General features: G+C 35.2%; 1 protein-coding gene across 2 annotated transcripts in view; it reads left to right on the top strand.

Annotated features, from left to right (window-relative positions):
• Positions 1–12093, top strand: part of LOC310902060 (uncharacterized protein) — a 354895-nt gene that overhangs the window by 172870 nt on the left and 169932 nt on the right. The window contains exons 5-6 of one of the 2 annotated variants that reach the window (XR_014586435.1): positions 5010–5095; positions 5409–8331. The gene's annotated coding sequence lies outside the window, so the exon portion shown is untranslated. Of the gene's footprint in view, positions 1–5009; positions 5096–5408 lie in introns of those variants that run through there. The other variant, XR_014586436.1, reaches the window with a different exon arrangement.

Below are 12093 nucleotides of genomic sequence, written 5' to 3'. Positions count from 1 at the left end.
TGAATAGAAATAGAAACTATGTGAAAATAAAAGCGTTGTTTGACTTGAAATATGTACAAGCCTAAAGCATTAAAAGTCCTATACTGTGAATAGAAGTCTCAACCACCACAGGCTGGGTTTCATCTCAAGTTACTTTTGAGCTATTAGTTGTAGTTAACCTTCAAAATATTAGTTATATTTCTAATAGTGAACTAAGCTGAAAATTTATTATTTTATTCAAAACAGTTTCCTTCATCTTATTACCAAGTTAGTGGTTAAGGTCCAAGCCAATGCTTATAAGCCTGAATTAAAAACAGTTTTTATCAGATTAAGAAAGAGCACAAAAAAACTGGGTACTTGGACTGCTTCAAAGTAGTTTAAATGATTTTTTTTTCGGTTTTTGCAGTTTTTTTTTTCAAAGGTGATATCTGACATACAGAGCTTCAGTTTAAATTTCACGTGCAACTAAAAGTAATTAGATCAGAACTTTGATAGCAGACACTTCACTGGTCAAGGCAATTTAGTATTAGCAATTGAAAAAAAAATGCTTAGGTATATTTGACCTTGTAAAATTCTACAGTAAATATTGCTTACAAGTAAGAGTTACAATTATTTACTGTATATGAATTATAAAAAAGAATTAACCGACCAAGTGGTATTTGTCAAATAATTAACAGTTAAAAAGATTAACAAACATTGAATTAAAAATTAAACTGAATAATTAATAATTAAAAGGAATTCCTCTGAGCTGGAAATAGTTGCAGGCTGCAAGGATATGAAGGAAAAGCAGTCAGATATGTTTGCCCTGGTTTTACTTTGTCATAAGTACCCTTCAGCTGTGCTGAAAACAGGCTGGGGAACCAGATGGGCTCTTGATTGGGACCACTATTGTTTGTCTTCTATTTTAAGAAGGAACATTTTTGCATTTTCTTTCTTTTTTTTTTTTTCCTGCCTTAAATACTTACACCCTCCCAGCACTCCTCATACTACGAAATTCTATTTTGAAATAATGTTTGGGTGTTCTGCTGCATTAAAATCTGTGCCTAGTAAAGGAAGATGATAGTTAAAACTGCCATGTCAGAAAAGCATGAAAGCTCATTCAAATGAAAAGGGAGCTATGGCCAAATAGGCAAATGATTTATGGGTGCCAGAAACCACCTATTTACCTATATCTGATATAATAGTTCAACAGTTTTTTCTAAATGTTTATTTTAGTCACATGGAGTTAGATTTGACAGTTGAAAAAATGGTTAAAAAAAATAAAAAACAGACTGGATGAGTGACAAAAACAAACAAACAAACAAACAAAACAAAAAAAAAAACCACCAAAACAACCCACACCACATTACCATGTTTCAGAATGGATTTGTTAATATTTAGTGACTATACTTTCACATTTCTCTGTGTAATATGAGTAAATGTAATAAATCAGTTTCCTAATTCCTCATGTCTAGGGGGAAATGTCCCACTGAAGAATTGTCATCAGTATGAATTGCCATATGAAAAACAAAAGATCTGATTTTCCAGTATTTAATACCCAGTGAGCTAAATAATAATTAACTGGTGTTAACGTGGAAAACTTAGATCAACTTTTCTCATGTCGTCTTATAGTTCATGACTTTCTTTCTAAAAATTTATACTTCTAGTGAATTAAATTTATTTCAACTTTCACTTAACCACAGGAGTTACCTAAGGATTTAACTGGAAGATAGACTGGAACTGAAATTTCAGCTTCCCCTGGGATCTGAAACTAATCCCAAAATAAAATTTATTTTTTTTCCAAGCAGCGTTTGAGAATGCTGTTAGGGAGGGCAACTTAGGAAGGTGGTACTTAAAGTTTTGCAGCTTGTTATGGGCCATGTGGTGAAAGCTTCCATCCACTCCTATTATATACTTTTTCAAAGTCCACGTTGCTCGCAGTAAAGAAAAAAAGCATGCTTGTTTTCAAATGCGTTTAATAGGTTGAAAACTGAAGAGCAAAAAAATTTGTTTTTAGTCTAACTTCAGGGATCTAAAGTGACTCCCAGTTTTCTCCATCCACCTAAAAGGCATCCCACACAATAAGCTCAGTAGTAGATCTTTATGCAATAGTTAAGAAAGATGAATCCTGTCGAGGAAGCTCTACATTCATTTTCTTCTAAAACAAATGGAAAACAAACAATAACAAAAGTGACATAGAAATCGAGTCACTAGCATTGGCAGTGGCTTATCTATTTCAAGTACTCTTATGTAGACTTCACAAGCCTGGCAAAGGATGAGTGCCATTGTTTGGTGGTGTTAGTTACCTGCTACAGCACCACCACTGCACGTAGTTCTGCATTCTGCCTGACTGCAGTCAGGTCTGGCACCTTCTTGCTTGGTTCATTTGGGATCAAAACTGTTTGACTGGGAAATACTCAAATGGAGCCTTCTGTCATCTGCATGGTTAACTGGGGTGAAAGGTATGTTTATGATAGTCCTGACAGCATGGATATTGAAGCATAAATAACCATTTTCCACTTTGGTATTAAAACACTCTGTTTGGAAAGTGACTTCTTAATACCACGAAAAACTTGTTTAGAATTACTTCAGAAAGCTGTTACTTTTTTAGTTATGGATTGCTTGGCATATTTACAGGTGTTGTAGAGCCGTATATCATAAAATTGTTTACAAATGAATGCTCAGAAATACTTTTGTTTAGAAATTTATTATGGACTACTAATAAGTAAGGATAGTGTTACTTTTACTTTGTGCAAAGCTATACTTTTGTCTTCGCTATCTTTTACTACTTCCCATGTGACATTTTCATGGTTGTTTTCTAAAAGTTTCCTTAAAAATTAAGTTTTAAATCAAACCAGTTTGTGTGCATTTTGCTGTGCATTGTCACTGCTAAGCAGGGTGGTGAAACCTCAGATAACATTCCAAAAAATGTGTATTCCTGTAGCAGAGAAAGAAGCTGATACACAGTGAAGCATGAATATCCCTTCTTTGAAGGTGCAGTAGAGAATGTGACAGTAATTGTAAAGCAAAAGAGAAGCATAGAGAAATCTCTATGATCTATTGTATTATACTACTAACATTGGGAAGTCATTACCTGTTGTCACCTGCCTACTGTCCCCCAACCTATCATTAATTCTGTTGCAATCTGAAATTTTTATTGCCTGGTAGCATGTAATTGAGATACAGCATGTGCATATGTTTAGACATGATGCCCCCTGCAGCAAGGTCCTCCCTCTTGGTTTTGTGTTGTGGAAGGTGGAGCAGAACATCTTAAAGGAATTCTTGATTATTCTTCCCATCCTAAAAACCTGAACATCTCTGCTTTGAAGGTTTCAAAACTTCCCAAAGCTGTGTAAGTTTTATTATACAGAGGTCTGAAAAAAAACTGCTATCACATTCCTGTCCAGAATAGGACAAGCATTGAGTTTGTTTCCTCAGTAAATAAGTATTTTAATTTTGCCTCTCATCTTAAGATAGCTTCTTCTTTCCAGAGTTACCTGAATAAGATGTTGATGAAGTTGATAAAGACTGTTGATAAAGACTTTTCTAATGGTTGTACTATTATCTGCCTAGATATTATGATGATATTAAAATGTGTCTATAATTCACTAGTGTGTACTGGGTCGGGCTGGGATGTTAACTTTCCCTGCAGCAGCCCATACAGTGCTGTGCTCTGCACTCGTAGCTAAAACAGCAATGGTATCACACCAGTGTTGTGTCTGCTGCTGAGCAGTGCTGGCACAGCATCAGGACTCTCTCTAATTCCCCTAGGGGTGGGCAAAGATGTGAGAAAAGAAACAGCACCAGGGCAGCTGACCTAAACCAACCAAAGGGATATTTCATACCACCTGATGTCACACTCAGCAGTAAAAGGTGGAAAAAGGAGGAAGAGGGGCGGGGTGGGCTCTCGTTGTGAAAACGTCTGTCCTCCTCCCGAACACCGGCTACGTGCGTTGAGGCCCTGCTTCAAGGACGTGGTCAAGCATCGCTCATTTGTGGGAAGCAGAGAGTAATTTCTTTCCTCTGCACTTCCACATAGCCTTTACTTGTTTTGTTTAGTTTTCCCTTTCCCCCTCCCTTTTCCCCTTTCCTTTTTTTCCCCTTTAGTTAAATTGTTAATTGTTCAGTTAAATTGTTTAATTAATAATAATATTTCCTTAATAATTATTTTTTCTTCCCTTTAATTAAATCGTCCTTATCTCAACCCGTGAGTTGTTCTTTCCTTTACTTCTTCCCCTCCTCATCTAAGGAGGGGGAGTGAGAGAGCGGTTGTGGTGTTCAGCTGCCTAGCACGGTAAAACCACCACATAGTGCAACACTGTAATTCAGTAAAACAAATCCAGTGATTCTTGCTGTCAGAAAACTGCAATAAATGCAGATTAACATGTGCACTGAGGCTGAAGCCTTTTCATGGAAAAAAATTCTCCTTCCTGCTCCAATTAAATGGACCTCTCAATAAACGTTTTGATAAGGAGAGGCAGAACAGAGTACTTGCCCTGCTATTACGTGCTTTAGGTGAAGCAAGTCAAATTGATACAAGTGTTACATTTTCTTCTCATTTTATAGGACTATTTGACAACTAATTGTCTTTCCGCAGGAAAGATAATATTGCATTAGTTTTCTCTTCAGATCTCAAATGCTGAAAAGGTGCCTCAAGTAAAACATACTTATTTGAATGCATACATCTGGCAGTGTTCCTTTAACAAAGCAAAGCCAAATGTCACATATTTTATGTAGTGATGTTGTAGCTATAATGGTCTAAGGACAATAAGCTGGCTAGTGTAGTTTGAAATGTTTGAACCTGTTTGGGTTCCACTACATAGGCTGGAAATTGAAGCACCAATAATGAATCATAAAACATGAAACAGACATAATGAAACAGAAAATTTTCCAGGCTTCTGCTAAGCTTATCTTTCCAGTCAGTTTTCTGTAAGCTGCTATGTCCTCTTGTAAATTACTTTTTTTTAAGGTGAGGAAGAGCTTCATCAGTGCAAATTGGTACAAGCAAACAACGATTTTAATCAAAAATTACATATATTTTTTGTCTGTAGAAATACAAGATTCTCTGTGGTGGCTCAATTGCAGTGAAGAATTGCCAGAAATGGTTAACAGAAAACAGGCATGAATTGAATTTTTGGTGAGTAAATGATCTCTTTTTTTCTTTTTAATAGGTACAGCAAAAAATTGTTGTATCTTTTCAGCATGCTTGGTATTCAAGAACTATAGCAATGTAGACAGTGCAGGAACGTGAATGGAAAATGCAACTGTACTGTGTGCATAAACTCCATAAACGCTCTTTTGTGAGAAATTGAAAGGACGTGAAATGTTTCTGGTACTCTTGTTAAACGTACTAATGAAAGGTAATTGTCCCATTCCCACCTAATATTCTTGCGAGAATTTTGGGGGAAGAAATGTTTTAAACTAAACACTTTTTTTTTTTTCTTTTTCAGAAAATGAGGGGTTGCAAGAATGTTTTCTGAGAGTTGGGTACAAAACAAGTGTTTTTGAAAAGTTATCTGCCTACTCATGGCCATGGTCTTATGTCCTGCTGTTGTGCTAAATTGAGAAATCAATCAAGCAGGGTTTTGAAACCACTGTGTTCCATAGAGTTCAAAACAGGGCAATATCAAGTACCTAGAAAATACAAATGGAGTCACTGAGGCTTTCTAACTCTGTCTTTCTAACGATTCATTTTCTTTCTTTATTATTATATTTGGACTGTTTTTGGGGGTGTTTGTAGAACAGTGTTCAAGTTCAGTTATATTGCTTCTTATGGTGATGCTGCAGGAACCTCCATTTAAGAGGATGTCAAAGCTGTCTCTGACATCCAAAACCAACAGTCCAAAGAGAAAAATTCTTAATATTCTATAAAATGGGGAAATATGCACAGAAAAGTATTTGGGATACATTTTCAAACAGCTTTAGAGAAGCTGAAATCTTGGAAAGAAATGACTATTATGTGACTGGAGCTGCTAAACACATGCAAAATATAGCCACCTTGGTAAATTTTTAGAGGTGGCAAGTATAGCACAAAGTAATCAGTGTTGACTAAATCTGAAAGAACTAACATATAGTTTGTCTTAATTTCTGCTTAGAAGACTTCAGAATCCACTCGTAACAAAATCAAAATGTATTACAAATAAGTGCAAATAGTTACAAAATACCTACATTTATGAAGGCATTATACATAAACTCTTTTTCAGTAAAAAAAAAAAAGTTCTACTTTGGCTGAATAAGTCCTTACGTGTAACTTTTTTTTTTTTTTTAATCACCGTGGTGGGTTTACATTTTCAGTAGCAACTGCTTCAATGGCTTGAAAGATATGGGCTAAATGGGAATGAATTTTTACAAATAGTTTGAAACAGAGGTTCTCAAAATATCACAGATGCTGAGCTGCTGATTTATTGAACAGCTTAGGAAGAGCAATGGTGTAATCGGCACTGTCTTTTATCCTGTTTTCTTTGATCCATTCTCACTTGAGTGATTGACTGTTTGCCATTTTCAAGCAAGATGCAACCCCTGAAATTGCACAAGCAAGGCTTTTAGTTAAGTTCAGCATGAATTGAAACTGAGGGAGGATGCATAATGGAACAAGGTCCATTTGGGACTGCAGGAGAACTGGCAAGCTGCTCTGCTTGATTATGTTTAAGCCTCCTTTTAAAGAGTGACACCTGATTGCTCTTCAGAACTGTCAGTTTGGAATCTCCTTTGGGACTCTGAGGGGATCACAAATACTTTTCATGAAAGATAGAAATTATAAAAATTTAAAATGGTATTTTCTTCAATTACAGTATTTGTCGTGTTATAATTTTTAGTTTAGCTCGTGACAAACTAAAATATGAAGAATGAAACTGCTAACTTGCTGAAAATTTATTCTAGTTATTGTTTCTGCTCTACTACGTTTGTCATGCATTTGTTTTTTGCTAGGAGATGCTGAGTTGAAAAAAAAATTCAAAAAAAATAAAGAAAAAACATTTTTTGAAGAACAATTACATCATATTTTCATAAAACGTCTTATTTTCAAGAACATGAGATTTTGAAAGAGAAAGTTTTAAAGGCTTAGAAGTGAAATCGAGAACAGTAGGGAAAATCAGCAGCTTCTTCAGAGGTTATGAAATTCTCTATGTTTCCCAGCAAAGGAATTTTAAAGTAATTAAATGGTTATTTACAGTGAATACAACTCTTGACAGTTTTAGGCTTCCTTGGTGTTTTTGATTTTTTTTTTTTTATTTACTTCTGTATTTACGAGGACAGAAAAAGCTAAATAGAATACTGTGAAGGGGAAAAGTAAAATATCTCTGACTTCCAGATTTTAGAAAATGGGCAGTGTCTGAAGTTTCTCAGGGCTAGAGTGTTTCAATAAGTTCTAGGGCCACTGGCAATAAGGTAAAATGTGGATGATGAATTTGTTTGTCGGGCTATTTATGCAATTTATGGCTTGGACGTAGCTTCTAACAACATATGTATTTCCATATAATGTAGAACATTCAGTGGTCAACAGTACAAATCACTTGAGTACTGAGTGTATAAAACACTGTGCTTAGAATCACTATTTAAGAATACATATGGATGCTGCTAAGCTATGGTAGAGCATTTGGAATTCTTGAATATATTCTTGTCCTTTTTCTTCCCTAGAATCACTAGTTATTGAAGATGTGTTTTACGTACATAATCAGAATAATATACAAGAGGTGCTGTCAAGATATCAGAAGATAGTTTCAGTTGGAACTGATAAAATTGTAGTTTTATGGGGCTGTTGAATGGACATAGAAAATTTTAGTATACACAGACTCGCAGGACACATATACACAGTGGTACAGAATGCTAAACTATACAGTAGAATATATTCTACAGGGTTTTGCTGTTCTTGTTATTGCCTTACACAGTTTCCAAATACATTTATTCTTCTATGCACATCATCTTTATGGATTTTTTTTCATGTTACATAGTCCCTTGAAAATTGTACTGTTGGTTTGTTTTGATACTTCAGGCTTTGGCAGGACCAAGTGAACACAAATGTTATTTTTTGCAGGATAGTAGTGATATAGAAAAGAAATCTACTAGTGAAAGAAATTGCTTATGAAAGTTTTGTTGATGCAACAGCATACACTAAATTGAAGCTATACATATAATGGCAAATTTTTGTAGTGATTTCATAGCAATGTAAATATCTTCTTGGACTTGATTTTTTTGTTCAATGGAGACAGTAGGATTACAGTCTGATTCCCTACATTTCTAGCTTACTAATTTCTAATTAATTTTGTTGCTTAGATTAATGAATGTCCTGAGACTTCATTATATCTTATGTCATCTTATATTGGACTATGGCAGATCAGATTAATAAAGATGCAGTGCCATACATCAGTATTGTAATAGGTATTTTATTAATTTTAGTATGGGTTGTGGCATTCAAAATTTCAAGGGTAGAAATATCACTGAACAATCACAATAGAAGTTTTGTCCCTTGAATACAGTGTGTTCAATGTCCTTGGTGCTGTTGAAGATGCTGTCTTGAACATCGAGAAAACTGTGGAATGGAGAGAATAAAACAGTAGTTTCATCACTAATAAAAGAGATGCCACATTTGGGATGTTCACTGGTGCAGGAAACAAGGGCATTTCAGTTCACCTTAATAATTCAAATCTGAACTGTCAATAGGTATACAGCTCTTCCTCTAAGCCTCTCTATGAACTGCTAAAGTAAAAAGGAATCAAAGTCAATGAGGAAAGAGAGGTTTGAAAGCTCCGTTCATCTCACAGGTTATTTGGACACTGAACTGTGTAAACTAATTATTTTGCCTTTCTATCACCTCCAAACTTTCCATCTCTTAACTTACAGAGTCATGACCATGACTCCTAACCCTGTCTTTTGTCTTTACAGAGGCTGAAATGAGTCTCTTAGACGAAGCTTTGTCAGACAATCACACATGTAGGGGCAGAAGGGACATCAGAGCTTTTGCTCTTGCTCAAAAACAGGATCTTCAATTTTCTTATCTCAGATTTAGACCTCAGTTCTGCATTGTTTCTCTTTTAATTTGGAAATTATGAAAAACACCTGCGTTAAATGGCTGTTTCATGGTGCACAAAAATTTCAAAATATACTTTCATTTACAGCTTGTCTTTCACACCACTCAGGTGGCTTAATTCATATCTGGCATAGGCTTAACAAGGACAACTGAGTGAGATTGCTAGGCTGAACTACAAAAACATTACTCTTAAGGCTTCCATTTGAGTCAGCAGATTTATGTAAGTGCAAATGTGGAGTGGTTATGATTTGAAATTAGGGGGTGATGGCTTCAATAGCCTGCGTTGAAAGCATTCAAATGCCTTGCTGTTTTTCCAATTGAATTAATGTCTCATGTACTTACATGAGCCCATATATATATATATATATAAAATTAGGGATGAAGTTAAGTGTACCCTGATATTATTATTGAATTTAACTAAATGGTCCTTATGAAAAGTCTGTTGTGATGTAATTGTTTTTTTTGCCAGCTAAATACTCAAAGACAGCACAAGGCCTTACCATTTACTAGTTGCTTTTATCTTGCTCTTTGTGTAGTTTTCCTGTGTATCAGAGGGGTGAAAGCAGACAAAACACAAAAAAGCTCCATCAAGTCTGAGATAAAACTGAAGTTGTTCGGCCATCCTCTATCCCAAATAATCATCCAGCTCAGGTAGATTTTGATGCTATCTCTCATGACTGACTTGTCTACAAGCAGTTCGTGTTAGTTGACTCTTCCACCTTCAATCTTTTTACCAAACAATTCTAGTGTTGCATGCTGGCTTTCTCCAAAGAGACCACTAGAGCAGGTAGGCCAGCTCGTGTCACCAAGGCAGGATCTAACATGTCTCACAGATAGAGAAGCAAGTCCGGCTACAAGTGGGCTTGCTCTTAACCACTACCAATAACTGCTGCTGCTGGGAATGGGCTGTATCCAGCGTGAATTTGGCTCATGGAATATTGCCTTGGCTCTTTCTTGTTCCCATTGATTTAGTTCTTTTAGAAGCCATTAAATATTTTCAACAATTTGTCCTTCTAGTTTTCTGTGCTTTGTAAGAGGACACTACTAAACAATGATATGATAATATTTTGTTAGTTGTCCAATCAGATCATATTGTAAACCTTACAAGTATCAGTCTTGAATGATGAAGGGTGTTCTCTTAAACAGAGAACACTTTAAGCGTTCTGCCTATGAGCTAACAGTGAATATTATGGAGCAAAGTGGTCAGACAAAAGGCAAATTATCAGGTTTTGTTTTGATAAAAGTAAATATTATTTTAAATTTGAGATCTAAGAACTAGAAATGGCTAAAAAATGTTTTCATTTATTCAAACTGCAGAGATCATTTCTCTCTAAGACGGCTCTTTGCAACAGAATCTTATTCACCGGTGTTGTCTTTTTTCAGTGTGGGGTGGGTTGGGAACAGCAAAGAGGATGACACTAAGTGCTGAAAAAAATATTTCTCCAAACCTCAAATCAATGACCTTAATCCTATGTATTTGTCTTAGACTGAGCACAGAATAAAATATTTGTAGAAAATGTCATAAATGAAGTCATTCCTGCTATTTTGACAATTTTCTTCCCATTCTTAAACTGATACTTAATATTATTTAAAATAAGATTCTAGAAAACACTTGCTCAAACAAACAAATAAACATTGTTTTCCAGCTTCCTGCATTTAGTAGCAGAGCTGTCTGAATTGGCCCATCTTAAGTTAATTATTAGCATAGTTACATTTCAGTTGACTCCCAGAAATAAAACACACACAGCCATTCAGGAGTAGCACTTTGTTTACCCCCAAAAGGGAAGCTCTTTTTGTTCTGTCTTGACTGATAATAAGGACAGAGCTTACAATAAATACCAACAACAAAAATGGTCCTAAGCATTAGACAAAATTCTCCAAGTTAACATGTTATTACTGACTGCATTCCTTCTGGTGTTTAAACTGTTATTTACTCTTTAATATTGGCATAAGAATGTCACAGAAGAGAGACTTTTACTCTTCTGTAAGCAGTTGAATCACTCTCTGAGGGATAGGACTATTCCAGATTTTTCTTATTTTCCTGAATCTCAGTGTTTCAAAGAAAAGGGGTGTGAGGTACATGTACTAAAACGAAGATGCAGTTCCTCTTTGAAATCTTAATCATGTTAGTGAAATGAAGAACACAACCAGCACTGTGTTTGTCAGCGTTATCATTTATCATTATTCATTTATCAGCTTTAAAATCTCTGCTCAAAATCTAGTATTGCCTATGCTCTATCCCTATAGGTTTTTATTTATACAGGTTCTATTTCTATATTCACTAGAGAATTTGCTGCGGATAAGTTTATATAACAATGAAAAATACCTTTCTTAGCAAATGTTTTGGAAATTACAAAAAAAAATTAAAGGATATTAAAGGAGACAATATAAAGATATAAATCAAAGCAGTGCTGGAGAAAAAGCAAGTAGCAAAGAAGGGCAGATATTTAAGTAGGTGTTTAGTACTGTTCTTGCTGCTAAGATTCATGCTCAGTACAAACAAACGTGGCTATAGCATGTTTAATAAAAAAGTGCAGAGTAAGCACTGAAAATTTAACTAATTTTGAGGTTCCCTCTTTTATTAAATATTATTAACAGAAAAATTCATGTCTAGTTTAAAGGACAGGATGAACTTGATGTTTAAAAATATGTCCTAGTGACAATTTTTGCCAAAGCCCTTTTCAGTAACAAAAAAACTTACGGATACTAAGCGTGCTTCTGTTTGCAAGACGGAAGCTTTCCCCTTACCTTCACATCTCGTTTTTTCAGAAAATTAGTATTAAGAACGTAGGAATGGAGGTACTGGAGAAGATGAGGTTCTTAATCATGGGTTACTCTTTTTTCAACTTCTGACTGTAACATATACTTGTGGAGGGGAAAATAATGTCAGAACTATCAGAATGGCAGCTTAGCTGATACAGCCTCTCATCTGGGATTTCATGCATCAGTTTGTGTAGTTTAATAGCCCCTGATGCATTTCCTTTCACTTATTCTTCCAGCATCCAAAACAATATGGCAATGAGTTCCGCGATTTAATAAACAAAATAAGGAAATCAAATAATTGTTATATTACTGCCAAGTTGTTTGCTAATAGTACCCGAGAAATATTT

Source organism: Anser anser, assembly GCF_964211835.1.
Source record: "Anser anser genome assembly, chromosome: 6".
NCBI lineage: Eukaryota > Metazoa > Chordata > Aves > Anseriformes > Anatidae > Anser > Anser anser.
Note: the sequence above shows the minus strand (reverse complement) of the source record. Positions and strands in the feature narration are given on the sequence as shown.